Here is a 17,166-nt window from a genome sequence, read left to right as displayed (position 1 = left end):
AGAGCCCCAGAAACTGGCAATGTTTCCTGGTCTGAATGGTTACATGTGTTCACTATGTAATTTCTTTGTCTTTTTTCTTTTTGGTTTTTTTGAGACAGGATTTCTCTGTGTAGCCTTGGCTGTCCTGGACTCACTTTGTAGACCAAGGCTGACCTTGAACTCATAGAGATCTGCCTGCCTCTTAACTTCCTGAATGCTGGGATTGAAGGCGTGCGCCACTTCCACCTGGCTACAGTAGGGTCTTTTAAAGGGTACAATAGGGCTGGCGAGGTGACTTAGTGGTTAAGAGCTCTTGTTGATCTCACAACTATCCCTCCCTCCCTCCCTCCCTCCCTCCCTCCCTCCCTCCCTCCCTTCCTTCCTTCCTTTCTTTTGTGATCTTTCAAGACAGGGTTTCTCTGTGTAGCTCTGGCTGTCCTGGACTCACTTTATAGACCAGGCTGCCATCGAATTTACAGAGATCCACCTGCCTCTGCCTCCCTGAGTGCTGGGATGACAAGCACCAGCTTCATAACCCTAATTCTAGATGATCGAACACTATTCTGATCTCTGTAGGGATCAGGCATACCCATTGTACACGGATGGACATACAGGCAAAACACTCATACACATCAGAAATTAAAGAAAGAAAAGAGAAGTATTGTCAATGAAGACAAAACAGGCTGAAGGATCACAAAACTGTATCAGGAAAGAGAGCTCTTAGAAGCAAGTTAGCGCCCACAGTCTTCCCTTGGCTTCCAGTGAGTCACTCCTCATCTCCTACGGGAGTGGAAACCTCTGAGTTTCCTTTGCAGCTAAATTAGAGCATCATTGGAGAATAAAAAAATGATACTATCTTAGTTACTTTTTTGTTAGACTCAAAGTAGCATCCTCCAAGACAGCAGTGAAGGGGACAATGTCTGTACTGGCTGGTTTTGTGTCAACTTGACATAAGCTAGAGTTATCATAGAGGAAGGAGCCTCAGTTCAGGAAATGCCTCCATGTGAGTAGGCCTTTTCTCAAGTAGTGATTAATGATGAAGGGCCCCGCCCATTGTGGGTGGTGCCATCCCTGAGCTGGTGGTCATGGATTCTATAAGAAAGCAGATTGAGCAAGCCAGTAAACAGCACCCCTCCTTGGCCTCTGCATCAGTTCCTGCCTCTGGGTTCCTGCCCTGCTTGAGATTCTGTCCTGTGTAAAAAATAACTTTTATTTGCCTGATTTAATAGTCGTCCTGGAGGATTACTGCCTCCTTCTGCTAACCTAGGCCTAATCCTGAAAGCTTCTAGCTTCCATACAATCTAATTTGGGCCTAGAATGTTTTCAGCCTCTGAGACTCACTGCTGAATAAGCTCACCCTTTCTAGCTCTTTCTGAACTCTGCTTGGCTGGTTCAACTCAGCTGTTCTGGCTCAAACTCCTCTCCAAGATGACCAATTCCAATTGGCTTCTTTAACCTTTGAGTAAATTACTCTGTTTGGCCTTATACTAACTTTGGCAATATGTTCTAATCTTCTGGTTATTTCTCTCTCTGGCTTGTTTGTCTTCACCTGTGTCTAATGTGTTCTCTTGCTGCAACCTGCCTCTGTAAGTTCCCGAGATCTCAGTCCAAGCATGGGTGGGTTTCCTCCTCCCATTTTACTCCCACATCTGCTGCTGCCAGTGCTCCAGTCTTAACCCTTGGGAAGCCTCCTGGGAAATACCATACAAACTGGTGTGTAGGCTACTGTATTGCATTCTTATATCTACCATCCTTTCAACCTTTATTCCACCCTAATCCCTTCCAACACCCCCCACGCCCCCTGACCCCCACCTTCCCCAACATCCCACCCTGCCTAGCAAGTAGGAGAGAAAGTAAGTCAAGGAAAGACCTCTTTAGATTATTTCCTCCTCATTAGGGGCATTGGGCTCCTAGGGGCAAGACCAGTCTTTATTAGAATAGCCAGCAAACCAGCAATAGCTAGCTAACATAGCAGCAGCAGGGACCAGCAGCAGAAGCAGGGGGAGCAGCAGGGACCACCAGCAGTAGCAGGGGAGCAGCAGGGACCACCAGCAGCAGCAAGGGGAGCAGCAGGGACCAGCAGCAGCAGCAGGAGGAGCAGCAGGGACCACCACCAGCAGCATGGGGAGCAGCAACCACCACCAGTCCTCTCCCTTTCCAGAGTCCTCAGAATGAAACTATCTGCAGCTGGAAAAAAAAACAAAAACAAAAAAAACATGCCCCTCCTAGAGCACAAGGCAATTATAGTTAATGGCTATGGACCAACTGAACCAGCCCCATATCCCACACCTGGGATTAAAACAAAAGACATTCACATAACATAACTGGGTTTTAGAAACCAAAATTCTCACTACACTGATGGCTGGCCACCATTGTCAATTCCAATAGGCTAAAAACACCCATACAAACTGGTGACTGATCATCATTGTCAATTCCAATAAGCTGAGAACACCTGTACAAACTAGTGACTGATCATCACTGTCAACTCCAATAGGCTGAGAACACCTGTACAAACTGCTGACTGATCATCATTGTTGACGCCAACAAACAGACCTCAGGCATTACCTGTAAAAGGGTTTCAAGAAAAGTTTAACTGAGGAGGAAAGACCAGTACTGAATGTGGGAGGCATCATCCAATGTGCTTGAATCTTTACTGAATGCATAGGTAAAACCCAGCAGAGCACCAGTGTTCATCTCCTCCTCCTGACTCTAGACACATGTGGCCCGTCCCCTCACATGCCTGCCACCATGCTTGCCTGGCCAGGATAGACTGTACTCTCAAACTGTAAACTGAAATGAACCCTTCTTTCCTTGAGTAGCTTTTGTCACAACAATAAGAAAAGTAAGTAATGTACAGACACACTAAAAGTGCGCTTTATAACAGCTCTCAATCAAATCAAGTTGACAGTGTTGACCATCAATTGTGGGGAGATACTATGGACAAACAGGAGGTAGGGCCTCTGACACATGTTCCTGTCATGATGTGCCATCTGATGATGGACTGGAGCCTCCAAAGCCATGAGCCAAATTAATTGGTTTTTTTTTTTTTTTCTTTATCATTGCCTCAAGATTTCACTGTTGTGATAGAAAACTGACCTAAAGGCCTCCATACAGGTGTTAAGAATGATATTGGACTACTGAGGGAAAATGTCGATCCATCAGCTCATGATAATGTCACATGGCCAGCGGGATTCTGGCTCTGGTTTTGCCCTCCTCGCCATTTCCTTAGGAGTCTAGTGGCTCATTCTGCTTGTAGTGAAAAACCCAGAGCCACAGAGACCTCTATCAACTCAAACAGGCTAAATTATTTGCATTGCCATGTAAACTAAACAATTTAGCCAGCTAGACAAGATCACACCATGGAGTACTATAAGAGATACACTCATATTCAATCATTGTTCTTTGTCTTTATTAAAAAAAAAAAAAAGAAAGAAAGAAAGAAAGAAAAAGAGCTCTTCAGAAATGTCTCAGTCCTTAGCTAAGACTCTGTAAGTTAGAACCTGCATTTTAACAAGATTCCCAAAGGACTTTGATTTCTATTCAACTTTGGCAAACTCAGAGTTGAAATTTTTATGTTCACATACTATCCTTCCTGATTGTTTTTGTTTGTGTTTTCAACTTAACACAAGCTAGAGTTGTCTGGGAAGAGAAACCTCAGTGCCTCTAGCAGGGAGTGGTGGTGCCCGCCTTTAATCCCAGCACTCAGGAGCCAGAGGAGGTTGGGCCTCAGTGAGTCTGAGGCCAGCCTGATCTACAAAAGGAGTCAGGATAGCCAGGGCTCTGTTATACAGAGAACCCCTGTCTCAAAAAACCAACTCCCAAGGGCTGGAAAGATGGCTCAGAGGTTAAGAGCACTGGCTGCTCTTCCAAAGGCCCTGAGTTCAATTCCCAGCAACCACATGGTGCCTCATAATCATCTATAACATGATCTGATGCCCTCTTCTGGCCGACAGGTGTACATGCAATAATAAATAAATCTTAAAAAAAAAAAAAAAAAAAACAAAAAACCCACAGCTAGGCAGTGGTGGCCCATGCCTTTAATCCCAGCACTCAGGAGGCAGAGGCAGGAGGATCGCTGTGAGTTCAAGGACAGCTTGGTCTACAAAGAGAGTCCAGGACAATGCCAGGTCTTAACCTCAATTGCCAGATATCCCAAGGGTGTCTGCTGTGAAATTTAGCCAAAATGGGTTTGTCATAGACAACTTCAGGCTGAACTCCGTGAGTCCAGGTTTTTTGGAAACAGAGCTCTTGTACCCCCTCCCTCCTCCTTCACCACAAAACAGCTTCAGCAGCTGAGCACAGGCAGCTCTAGGCACCATCTATCCCCCTCCCATCCCCTCCCTCCAATCCATGCGCTGCTTGGCATTGGTGGCACTGACAACAGTGGCAGTGATTCCTCCTTTAAATCGCTCACCATGATGCTTAACTACAACCTGGGAACAATTTAAATCCAAACTAGGACAAATTAAGACAGCTTGTTTTAAAGCTAAATATCCATGGGGGAAACTGCTTGCCCTGTGCTAACCTAGAATACAGGTAACAGCCAGCCTGCCACACCCACTGAGATCCAGGAGCTTGTCTTTGAGTAGAATGTCCCAACCCCATAAAGAACATAAGAGTGTGGACTGGGCATGTGGCACACGCCTTTAATCCCAGCACTTGGGAGGCAGAGGCAGGTGGATCTCTGTGTGTTCTAGGCCAGCCTGGTCTACAAAGTGAGTCCAGGACAGCCAAGGTTACACAGAGAAACCCTGTCTCAAAAAAAAAAAAAAAAAGTGCAAAGGGAAGAGATTCCAGATCCTACCTCCCAGGTTAAAACCCCTTTGCAAGCAGCATTTGGCCAGGACAGACATTCATAAGTATAGGTAAACAAGTTCTAGAAGTAATAATGGCAGAATTGTTGCACGTGAGTAGCCATGTAACAGTAAGTCATGGAAGAAAAAGATCAAGCAATTTGTGATGCTTGAGTTGAAGGGTGTGTGGCTTGAATGAGAATGGGCCTCCAGGGCTCTTATGTTTGAATAATTGGTCTCTAGTTGGTGGTTGGGAGGGATTAGGAAGTGTAGCCTTATTTGAGGTGTGCCTCTGTAGTTTCAAAAGACTCCTGCCATTCCCAGTGTGTTCTCTGCTTCCTGCTTGCAGTGGTTACGATCTGAGCTCTCCTAGGCATAGTGGCACCCTCCTTTAAGGCCAGGGGCAGGGCCCTAGGAAACCTTGAAAGTTTCAGCTTTCTCAGACAAGTAAAGTTTGTTTACTTCCGGAGTTTCATGGATCTCCCCTCCTTCTGGGAGGAAATACCTCAGTTCTGAGGAGACTGCCATAGAACACTAAGTGACATCAACAGCTTGATTTACTGTCATTAAAAACAAACAAAACCCAAAACCTCAGGTTTGTCAGTGTTGAGGCTCATGCTTGTAATTCCAATACTGAATAGGTCAAGCCAGGAAAATTGCTGCAAGTTCAAGGTTAGTCTGGGACACATGATGAGTTCCAGGCCAGCCTTGGATACAGAGTGAGACCCTGTTGAAAAGATAAAGGAGCTTGGGGGGGATGTTAGGTTTCTGAGGCAGCTTAAAGAGACGGAAGGCAGAAAAACACAAGTGTCTGATCTTCAACAGATAATCAGGACTGTGTTGATTGGCATGCACAGCCAAGGGGCAGACTCTCTACTGAGGAAAGCTGAGCAGTCTGTCAGAGGAAAAGGGGGACTTCACCCCTTCTAGGGATGAGGAAATGACTGCAGCTCTTAGCTTTCCAGAGTTGCCTGCCCAAGGCAAGATGGGCTGTCTCAGTGAGCAAGGGAAAGTCAAGCAGGGTTTTCTGTTATCTCATATGAATACTGTTTTAAAGGGAAAATACTCTACCATTCCAAACCCTAAAGGGTGTGTATGGGGGTGCATGGCTTCTTTCGTAGCTGTTCTCTGCTGAGGAGAGCTGTTCTTGGAAGGAGTTAGTTCAAGGTTGCTGAAGAGGAGGTCCTCTAGTCATTTAGCAGAAGAAAAGTTTTGAGAAATAATCACTATAAGGGCTGTAAGCAAATGATTTGGTAAGAGTGAAACTGAGAGCTTGTCCAGGAAGCAGGAGGGAGGGGGAGGAGGAGAAGTGAGAGAGACAGAGTGAGTCCTTGAAAGGAAGTGGCTCTAGAGTTGATTTAGGGTAACGGTCGGTCACTAGTCCCATTGCCAAGAGTGCTGCACCAAAATGGGCTAGCAGAAGCATCAGGGAGCTACAGAGCATTGGAGGACGGAAACAGGAGAAAGCAGAGGACTGGTATGGAGAACTGCATCTGGCCTGGGATGGAAGGGACGAAGTTTCTCTGCAGCATCTAAAAGTTCCCCGTGGTCGGGTGAGAGCCATTGCAGGAGCGTGTGTGCAGCATTTTGTTTGGTACAGGGGAAAGTTCAGGAAGTAAGATGTTTAAAAGACATGGTGAAACCTCAAGTACAAGGATAATGAGAAAGGAAGTGACCAAGAGGAGTAGCCAGAGTGGAGGGGTGCCAAAGGCCTATATATAGTTAAAGGAAAAGTATCAGCTCGGGACCCCCAAGACCAAGTTCTCAGCACAAAGGGGATCTGTTGGCCCCAGAGGGACAAAGGCAGGAGACAGGAGATAGGAGAGGGTGAAACAAGGGAGATGGGGTGAGGGTGGGAGGTATTTGGACAGAGAGGAGACAGATCTGTCACATAAGATAATGGCAGTTTGTAAAGGGACAAGGGAAAACCCCATATTAGGGTGAGGTGTTTAATTTTAGTTGGGCATGTTAATTAGGTGAGGAAAGGGGCTTTTGATTGCTGGACTCCCCAATACTTTGATAGCTAGACCCTGGTAGTCAGCCTCAGGAAGAGGAAGTGGCCAAATAAGGGAATAGACCTCAGCAGCTAGCTTTAGGAACGTAATCTAGCAAGGCAGAGGGAATCAGAAAGGCTGGCAAACCCTGCCATAGCCACACTTGCCACATTTGAGCTGGCCAGAGTCCCTCCACATAGGAAGAGGCTTGTGGTTGAAGTTTTGTCTAGTTCCTGTGTGACTTGGACTAGCAGGTCATTCTTCAGTGACAGGGTCTTGTTGGGGAGGTGCCAGAGGATGCAAAAGATAGAGGAGATAAAAGCTGAGGTCAGCAGGTATTGCACAAAGCTTTTCTTTTTGAGAGGGAGGGGTGTTGGAGACAGGGTCTCTCTGTGTAGCCCTGGCTGTCCCGGAACTCCTTCTGTAGACCAGGCTAGCTTTGAACTCAGAGATCCACCTGCCTCTGCCTCCTAAGTGCAAGACATGTGCTACCAAGCCTAGTTCATAAACCTCTTACACCAAACAAGTTTATTAAGAAGTATAGCAGCCTGCTATGGTGAGGCACTCCTTTTGATCCCAGCACTTGGGAGGCAGAGGCAGGCAGATCTCTCATAGTAAGTTCCAGGACAGCCAGGGCTACACAGAGAAACCCTGTTTAAAAGAAAAAAGAAAGAAAGAAAACTGAGAAAGAAAAGAAAAGAAAAAGAATTATAGCATCTTATATTCCATATGTGGTATGGGGAGGGATAGCCAGGGTCAGCAGGGAGCTAAGTCAAACAGTGTTGCCAAAGAGAATACAGGATGCCTCAGACACAGCTGCCCTAGGACAGATAACAGCCCCCAGAAACCGCAACCTCAACTCCTCCAAGGCAAAGGCTCCAGTCTCAGACCAGCCTTGCCAAGTCCATTCCTGGACAAGGACACAGAAGTTAAGTTCCCTTTGAGCTTTCATCAAGGCCTCTGAGGAAGTCTTGGGTGGGTCTTTGGACCCCCATCTCAAACCAGTTAGGATTTATTTATTGGTGCAGAAACAGCATCGTTCCTGGAGGGGAGCACAGATGCCTTCCTCCGCAGTGGTCACATCTAGTCCTGGAGTACTGTGGCAGCCAAAGAATCAAGTTGGTCCTGAAAGATGTTAAGCTGGTCTATGATTTCTCTAGGGGATTTTTTTGAGCACTGGTGAGACAGAAGGGTTAACTGCTGAAAAGAAGGCTTCAACACAGCTGCTTTTGTGCTGAGTCTCCCCCCTCTGCAAAAAAATGCCCAGAGTGGCAAAAAAGAGTGATAGGGTAGATGGCCCAGGGCCCATTAGTAGTCCCCCTTTTAGAGGTCACCCAAACTGCCTACAGGGACTTGGGGGACCTCAATCTCTCTTTAACTATTTCAAGCTGACAGAAGGCCGACAAATAGGGCAGCAAAGTGCCTCAGAGGAGGGTCTTTAACAGACAGCAAAGATCCAGAACATAAGTCAGGGGATAATGACTGTACAACCTTGTAGGGAATAATAAGATACAAAGTTAATGAGGAAAAAAATTACATCAAGATTAACAGAATAAAAGGTTAAGTATAGAGTTAACATAAAGCTAAATGCAATTGTACACCTGGCAGGACCCTGACCAGAGTTCTAGAAGGGTCAGGTAACTAATTAGCTGTTCGTTTATATCAGCCTCCTGCATAAGGAGCCAGCACCTGGAAGCTCTGCAGAAGAAGTCAGGTCAGTCAGCATCTAATTGGCAATTTGAAAGAGAACTGGAATCCTAGTGAACCATTCTTAAAGGATTGTCTAGCAAAGTCCCAAAGACAGTGCTTGGGTAGTCTGAACAACTTTCCAAGGTTGTGAGTTCGAGAGCCCAGCATCCTCCTTTACTCGGGGAACATGGTGGCTGGGTGTAGAGCCTGGAATTAGCTTTTGCTAAGAGGAAGAACTGTAAGCCAAGGTAAAGGGCATGACCAATTGACCTATCACGCAGGTCTCACAGCAGCTGGGTGGTAGGCTCAGATACAAGGTTCCCTGTTCACAGCATCCTCATATGTCAGTCTGGGAGACAATGGGCACAGAGTAATTGATATCTGCCTCTCTGTTGAGACATGTAGGGTGTAGTACGGACTTGAAGAAGCTGGAAGGAAAGGCTGCTGGCCATAAACTCATTTGCACAGGCAGGCACCTCTGACGTCAGGGAAGGCAAGCTGGAAGGAAAGGCTGCTGGCCATAGACTCATTTGCACAGGCAGGCACCTCTGACGTCAGGGAAGGCTAAAGAACATAAGACAACGAGGACACGGCATTTCGTTTGGCACTACAGCCCTTCCCGGTGCTCACACCCCAAGAAGGTGAACAGGCAGATGGAAAGTGACCGCTCCTAACTGCCAATAACAGCCTGACACAAAAGCCCTAGCAGTGAGCATTCTGGGAAGCCAAGGAGGCCATAGTCAACCTGTGTTAAATCAGCCCAGAGCGAGAGATGTCAGTTCCCAACCTCCAACCAACTGCTCCATCTCTTAGGAACAGGACCCATCAAAAATGCCAAGTAAGCCGGGCGTGGTGGCCCACGCCTTTAATCCCAGCACTCGGGAGGCAGAGGCAGGTGGATCGCTGTGAGTTCGAGGCCAGCCTGGTCTACAAAGTGAGTCCAGGACGGCCAAGGCTATATAGAGAAACCCTGTCTCGAAAACCAAAAAAAGAAAAAAGAAAGAAAGAAAAAAAAGAAAAGAAAAGAAAAGTGCCAAGTATGTGCCCAGCCAGCCATGACACCTCGCTTCTGTATTCCCCATACCAACAACCTCTCACTACAGGACCTTAATCTCCCCCCCCTAACATTTCTCAGCCACTGCTTGCTTTTGTGTCCCTGCCAAATGCAGGGACTATCTTAGTTAAGATTTCTATGACTATGATTTTTTTTTTTTTTGGTTGGTTGGCTGGTTTTGTTTTGTTTTGTTTTGTTTTGTTTTGTTTTGTTTTGTTTTGTTTTGAGACAGGGTTTCTCTGTGTAGCCTTGGCTGTCCTAGACTCACATTGTAGACCAGGCTGGCCTCAAACTCACAGTGATCCACCTGCTTCTGCCTCCCGAGTCCTGGGATTAAAGGTATGTGCCACCATGCCCAGCAACTATAATTTTTTTTATAAAATGAACAAAAGCAACATGGGGAGGAAAGAGTTAATTTCACCTTACAGCTTGTAGTCAATCATCCAGAGGTGTCAAGGCAGGAACTCAAGCAGGCCAGGAACCTGGAGGCACAAATTAATACAGAACACTGCTTACAGGCTTGCTCCTCAAGACTTCCTCAGCCACTCACAGTGGGCTGGGCCCTCCTACATCAATCACTAAATAAAATGAAGCCAGGTGGTGGTGGCACACACCTTTAATCCCAGTACTTGCGAGGTAGAGGTAGACAGATCTCTGAGTTCAAAGCCAGCCTGGTCTACAGAGCAAGTTCCAGGACAGCCAAGGGTACATATAGAAACCCTATCTTGAGAAACAAAAACAAAGAAAGGGAGGAAGGAAGGAAGAAGCACCAAAGGCGTGTCCACCGGCTAATCTGGTGGGAGCATTTTCTCAGCTGAGGCTCCTTCTTCCCAAATAACTCCAATTTATGTCAAGTTCACTTAAAACTAGCCAGCATAGTGACTATCATTCAGGCCCTGACTAAATGGCTTTTCTGGTCTCATTTGGTCTTTATTTCCACAACAGTGAATTAAACACAAGCAAAACACATAGAATCAGGACACAGATGAGGAAGTAGACCAATACCCAGAATGCTCTCTCTCTCAGCTCTGTTCTTCCCAGGTTGACCATTCTGACCCATAGGCCAGCTTTCCTTGTTTCTGTACTTGGTAACGGATACACCCTACTCTTTTCTCTGTACTAATTCACTCAATGCCACATCTGGGAGATTCGTGTATATGTGTTATATGAACACCACTGTGTATGGCAAATTCTTTCATATTCATTGTTAAATACTAATGTGACAATTTTCTCATAATGGTGACAAAATACTTGACCAAACAACTTACAGAGAGAAATTGCTTCAACTCAGTTTCAGAGACACATCAGTACACAATCCTGAACACCATTGGTTCCCAGCCTGTCGGGAGGTAGTGTGCTGACTTAGTTCTATGTCAACTTGACACAAGCTATATGTAAAAGTATGGTTTTTCTATGCCTGCCCTACTTCCAAGCCATGTGGCTCATACCTGCCATCTTAGACTCAAGCTGGCTATTCCCAACTCCCAGGTCCCCACCTAAGACTCCTCACGTTGGCCCCCAAAGTCCTGCCTTATCCTCTCCTGCCCAGCTATTGTGTGTTCAACTCCTTATTTAAGCAATCAGAAGGTGTTGGAAAACAATGTTTATCACTTACCAAGACAGGAGATGCTTCAGAATAACGACAATGCCAAAGTCCACCTGTAACCAGATCTCTGCATACAGAAATCAGCATCTGAATACACAGTGCACAAAAAAACCATCCTCCAACAGCTATAGTCATCAGAAGTGAGGGAGCCTGAACTGAGGAAATGTCCATATAGCCCAATCATATGAAGACATTTTCTCAATTCAGGCTCCCTCACCTCTGATGACTATAGCTGTTGAAGGATGTTTTTTCTGCACTGTGTATTCAAATGCTGAGAAACCCTGTCTTGAAAAACAAACAAAACAAAACAAAAAAAAAAAAAAAGGAAGAAGAAGATGATGATTATTGGGCTCTATGGGGGTTGGAGAGATGGTTCAGTGGTTAAATTCAATTCCCAGAAACCACATGGTGGTTCACAGCCATCTATAATGTGATCTGATGCCCCCTTCTGCAGATAAAGTACATATATATATATACATACATATATATATATATATATATATATATATATATGTATATATATATATATAAAGATTGGGCTATATGCAATCCTGTAAATCATTTTCTTAAGTTAGTGATTGATGGGGAATGCCAGCCTATTTTGTGTGGTGCCATCCCTAAGCTGGTGGTTCCGGGTTCTATAAGAAAGCAGCTGAGCAAGCCATGAGGAAAAAGCCAGTAAGTAGCACTTTTCGATGGCCTCTGCATCAGCTCCTTCCTCTAGGTTCCTTCCCTGTTTGTTCCTGTCCTGACTTCCTTCTGTGATGGACTACGATGTGATAGTATAAGCCAAATACATTCTTTCACCCTAACTTTGGCCATGGTGTTTCATCATGGCAGGAGTAACCCTACTTAAGATAGGCAGACTGTCCGTGTCACTGTCATAGTGGTGGGAGTGCACAGAGGTGGCGCATGTTTAACCTCATGGTAGACAGAATATGATGGTTTAGATAGGGAGACCGGACAAGATACAGGAACCAGGGCCAGGCCCTGGTGACTTTTCCTCCCGCTAGGTTCCTGTCCGTTGCAGACCAAGTCTTCAACCCATGAGCTATTTGTGAGGTCCCCTAATACTCAGACCATAACACCATTTTACTATGGATAGCCATTTGGAGTTGGATCCAGTTTGAGGCTATTATAAATAATGTGGTGTTTAGAAACATTTCACAAGCCTCTGGCAATGGACAAAGAGACACCTTGTTGGTATTGGTGTTCTTATATCAGTCAGGGGCAGAGCAGATGGGAGTCCTTTGTTTATCCTAGCTGGATGCCTGGCTCAGTGGCCAAAACTGTCCTATGCCTAGGACTTATAAAAATCAAGTCAATCAAATCCAGGCAGCACAGCAGGTTGGAGGGAAGATGAAGACAGACAGAGACCTGTGCACCGCCATGCCACCCACAGACCAACCCTTCAGCACATGGCGCAAGTAGGCCACAGACACCCGCTTGCTGCCATGCCACCCAGCACAGATGAAGGATACCACCCAGGGGCCCGCACCACAAGGTAGATGTATGTCAGGTAGGAGAGAAAGAGAAGTGGAGCAGCTTGAACATTATGAAGAGAGATGGAACTGGAGACTCAAGGGTGGAGAGGAGTAGCCTGTTGTGAGTGAGTGGCCAGCCCTGCCACCTGGGGCCATGATTAAGTTCCAGCTTAAGGTGATGCTGAGGGCCATGCCTGGGCCCATGGCTATGCAGGGGCAAGGGTTGGTGTTCATGTCCATGGCTCATATTACCACTAGGGAACATGGGGACTCCCTGTTCAGAGCAACCACGGGAGATCACTAGCTGCAGCACTCAGGATGGCCCCTCCCCCACACAGACACACCTTACCTGGATAGCCCTGCAAAGCTGACCCTGACGGCAGGGGGTACAGGTGAGCTAGCAGGTAGGAACTCTGGGAAAGCTGCCCCCTTGAGCTGGTTTGGGTAGGGGTATGCTCTCCCCCTCCTCTCCTTTTCCACCTTCAGCAACTGGGAAAGCTGGCGCTGGGATCATGGGAGTGGACAAGTTAGCCCTGCTCCCTCGTTGGGAGTGGTACTCAGGAGACTGGTCCCTGTCTCTTGCCTGGGCAGCACAGTGGGTCAGGCTCTGGAGGCGTGGGTGCTGGTGAGCTGACTCAGGTTATGAGAGCAGGAGAGTTGACTGTGTCTCCTGCAGATGGTGGCACTGGGTGGCCTAGCCAGATCTAGGCCTCTGAACTGACCCACCCCAAAATTTTACATCGTCTGTGAATGGCTGGGATGCGTGAAGGGGCCAGTGCGGCTGCTGATTCAGGGCTGCAGGATCTCCACAACACAGAGCAGCAATGCATGGTCTGGAGGAGTCCCAGTGATGACACACTGAAGGTGTCACAGAAGCCAGAGATCTTGGGCCAGAGTGATGACTCGCTGCAATGAACATTTGCAAGTGAAGATATGTGGACAGAGGGATGTACTACGGGACACTCAGTGACACTATAGTTTCCATGATGAGATGGTTGTTTATCAGTTAATTTATTTATTCACTTTACATCCTGATAGTAGGCCCCTCTCTTCCTCTCCTCCCGGTTCCTCCCTCATACCCTCTTCCCCCCTGCCCCTCCCCTACTCATCAGAAAAGGGGAGCCCCACCACCACCAACCCACCCCAGCACATCACATTCGCATCATGACTGAGCACATCCTCTTCCCTTGTGGTCTGGAGAGGCAGCCCTGCCAGGGGAACGTGATCAAATAGCAGGCAACAGAGTCCATTGTCAGAGACAGACCCTGCTCCCCTTACTAAGAGAGAGACCCACATGAAGCCAGGGCTGCCCATCTGCTACATCTGTGTAGGGGGCCTAAGTGATGAGATGGTTTTTATGCCTTGTTTTTTGTTTATTTGTGTGTGTTTTATTTTCAAGGCAAGGTTGCAAGGGCGAAGGGCAGATATGAGGGGATAGGAGATGAGTGGTACTGGGATGGGGTGCAGAATGTGAAATTCACAAGGAATCAATAAAGTTTTGTTGTTCTTTTTTAAAAAAGAAGCATTTTACATTTCTTGTGTCATGAGCATGCCAAGGAATGGAATCATTGGGCCGTACGATTTTCCAGCAAGGTTACATCAATTGCCTTAGTCCACCTGCACTGTTATCAATAAGCACCTTAGACTAGACAGTGTATACACAACAAAAATGTATTTCTGACATTGTTGGAGGTTGGGGATGCAAGACCCAGGCACCAGCATATTCAGCTTGTTCTCTGCATCCAAAATAACATCCTCTCTTTGCAACCTTACATGGTAGAAGGACAGAAGGGCTTCATACTTCCTTTTTAAAAATTACAGTGTGCTTGTGCTTGTGTGTCACTGTGCATGTGTGTGTCATGGTGCATGTGTGAAGATCAGAGATCCCTGTACCCTATGAGTCCCGGGGATCAAACTGAGGTCACTGGGTTTGGTGGCAAATGGCCTTTAGCTGCTGAGCCATCTTACTGGGCGTCAAGCCTCTTTATGAGAGGATAAGTTCCATTCCTAAGTGTAGCACCACCGTGATCTATTCGCTTCCCAAAGGCTCACATCTTAATGCCATGACCTTGGTACTGGGTTTCAATCTATGAATTTGAGGGGGCAAATATGCATTCAGGCCATAATACCAACTTACATTCTTCCTTAATATGAGTGACAGTTATTTTGTTGTCAACATTTGATCCTAACCTCTGTATTTAGTTATATTATTATTTTTTTTTGTTCTGGTTGCTATGACAAAAATGTCTCACACAAAAGCAACTCAAGAAGGATGCGTTTCTTATGGCTTACAGTCTCAGTAGGAGGACAGACCACCATGGAGGGAACTAAGTCATGGTGGCAAACCTTCCTGGAAACATCTTCCCAGGCACATGTGGAAGCATGGTTATACGGTGGTTCTAAATACAGTCAAGTTGACGATGAAGATTAACTATCACAGTTACGGTGAATGTACTGGTTTGGAGATGGAAACTTGGCCTTGCATTTGCAGCAGTTCTCACGCCTCAGGCTCCCAGGTGCCAGTTTTATGAGCATGGTGCACCACCATGCCTACCTTAGTTACTATAATTAGTAAAGGTATGTAAAAATGACCTTTCTTTCCTCTCTCTCTCATTGCCCTTGTGCCCAGGGACTCTTCCTTATACCCTTTTGTATCAGAGACAGTGAAAACAAAAGGGGTGACTCTTAGAACAAGGTCTTTATTACTTAGTGCTGCCAAAACCCATCTCAATGTTCTGGACATAGTGGACACAAAGTAAGTATTTTATTTAATCACATGAAAGAATAATGTGAAGCCAGTTATGGAGGTCCATGCCTTTAATCCCAGAGGCAGAAACAAGCAGATCACTGTGAGTTTGAAGTCAGCTTGGTCTACATTGTGAGTTTTAGAACAACCAAGGACATGTAGAGAGACTCTGTTTTAAAATAGCAACAAAAGAAAAGCAAGGGCCAGCCGTTGGCGCACGCCTTTAAGCCCAGCACTTGGGAGGCAGAGGCAGGCAGAGCGCTGTGAGTTTGAGGCCAGCTGGTCTATAAAGTGAGCCCAGGATAACCAAGGCTACACAGAGAAACTCTGTATCAAAACAAACAAACAAAAAACCCAGCCAAAACCCCAAACAAAACCCAACAATATGAAAGTTTATTCCCCCATATCACATATGTGGTTCCCAGCTAAATGAACGCACCAACTATGTCTTCCTAACTATTCCCCTTGAACATGGCACACGATTTTTTTTTTAGCTCCTTTAATAACCAATTCTTGCCAAACCAATGGGCTTTCTAAGGACTGAATTATAGGTTCATATCCTCTACCCCATCACATCCGGCCTGAAGGTTCTGACTTTGGGCACATATACAATACTTATAGTCACATGATTATGTCATCCCTGAGACTGTACTAATTATAGACTGTTACTTTACTATTAGAGCAGATGATAGATCTTGACATATTGGGCAGGCATGTTTTGGTATAAAAACCTCACTTCGAATGTGGTCCTGGCTCCAGACAGACACTGAGATAAAGAGCATCAGGTCTGGGGTTCAAGGATCATTGTCCTCTCTGATCCTTGCTCCTGCCATCTTACAAGCCAGCTATAAGTTGAGTCTACAACAGTGTCTCTTTCACAAGGTCAACATGAGGATTAAAGGAGGTGATATGTAAGTGTTGGGCATAGAGCCTGGAACATGAACAGGGTGTAGGGTAAACGGGGGCCCTTATGATATTGCTGCTGTTGTTAGTGGCAGGAACAGTGGCTAATTCTTCAGTGACCACATCTAGCAGGCCCTATAGCCATTGTAGCCTTGGGTTAAAGACTCTGGGAGAAGAAATCAGAGGCAGAGATCCACCAGAGGACACAGGTGTGAACAGACAAGAACTCTGCTCCAGAGTGGAGCAGAGAGGTAGGTCTGGCCACGTGGCATGTTGTGGTGCCAGGATTAGCCAGGATACAGCTAGAATAATTGGGAGACTGCCAAGCAAAAGGTCTAAGCTTTAAAATATTAGTAAGTCTCCATGTCATTATTTATATTGCTGGCAGGTCCAAGAGTCCTGCTATAGAACCCAGATGCCTTCTGTGGGTACAGATGCTCCTCCCGTTCCTTAGGTTCCGGATCACCTTTTCCAGACCATGGCTGTAAGGGTCACCTGCCCCAAATCTCCCTTCTACCCAACTATGCATCCTATTGTGGTTGAAAGCAACACACAAACATTAAACTCCTGAGCCCTGACACTGCCAAAGCCTTCCTCTTCCTGAAGGTGGCATTTGATAGGCCTACAAACTGATACCAGCTGAGATGAAGATGTCACTAAATGCAGGCCTTGTCATCAAAATTTGCAAAGAGCCAGGAAGGCCTTTGATGTGTCCTATACATACTTGACCTAAGGCCTAGTGACCAGCTACTGTGCTTGAAATCTCGACATCTGGGTGACACTCTGTAGGGCTACATACTTTATTGTTGAGACTAATCTTTCAAAGCTACCTTAGAACAGCAACACACTAAAAACTAGTGCCCACACACAACTGTTCATGAGCATGGCCAGCACAGCACCTGAAAGAGGGTAGGGACT

General features: G+C 46.2%; 1 non-coding gene across 1 annotated transcript; it reads left to right on the top strand.

The window, feature by feature from the left end:
- The first annotated feature begins 12,284 nt into the window (after window positions 1–12,284).
- Window positions 12,285–12,428, top strand: LOC127188688 (small nucleolar RNA SNORA48). Its single transcript, XR_007830547.1, has one exon. It is a non-coding gene; the product is annotated as a small nucleolar RNA SNORA48 (small nucleolar RNA).
- Window positions 12,429–17,166: the final 4,738 nt, after the last annotated feature.

Source organism: Acomys russatus, chromosome 4 (genome assembly GCF_903995435.1).
Source record: "Acomys russatus chromosome 4, mAcoRus1.1, whole genome shotgun sequence".
Lineage (NCBI taxonomy): Eukaryota > Metazoa > Chordata > Mammalia > Rodentia > Muridae > Acomys > Acomys russatus.
This window is presented reverse-complemented; position numbering and strand designations above follow the sequence as displayed.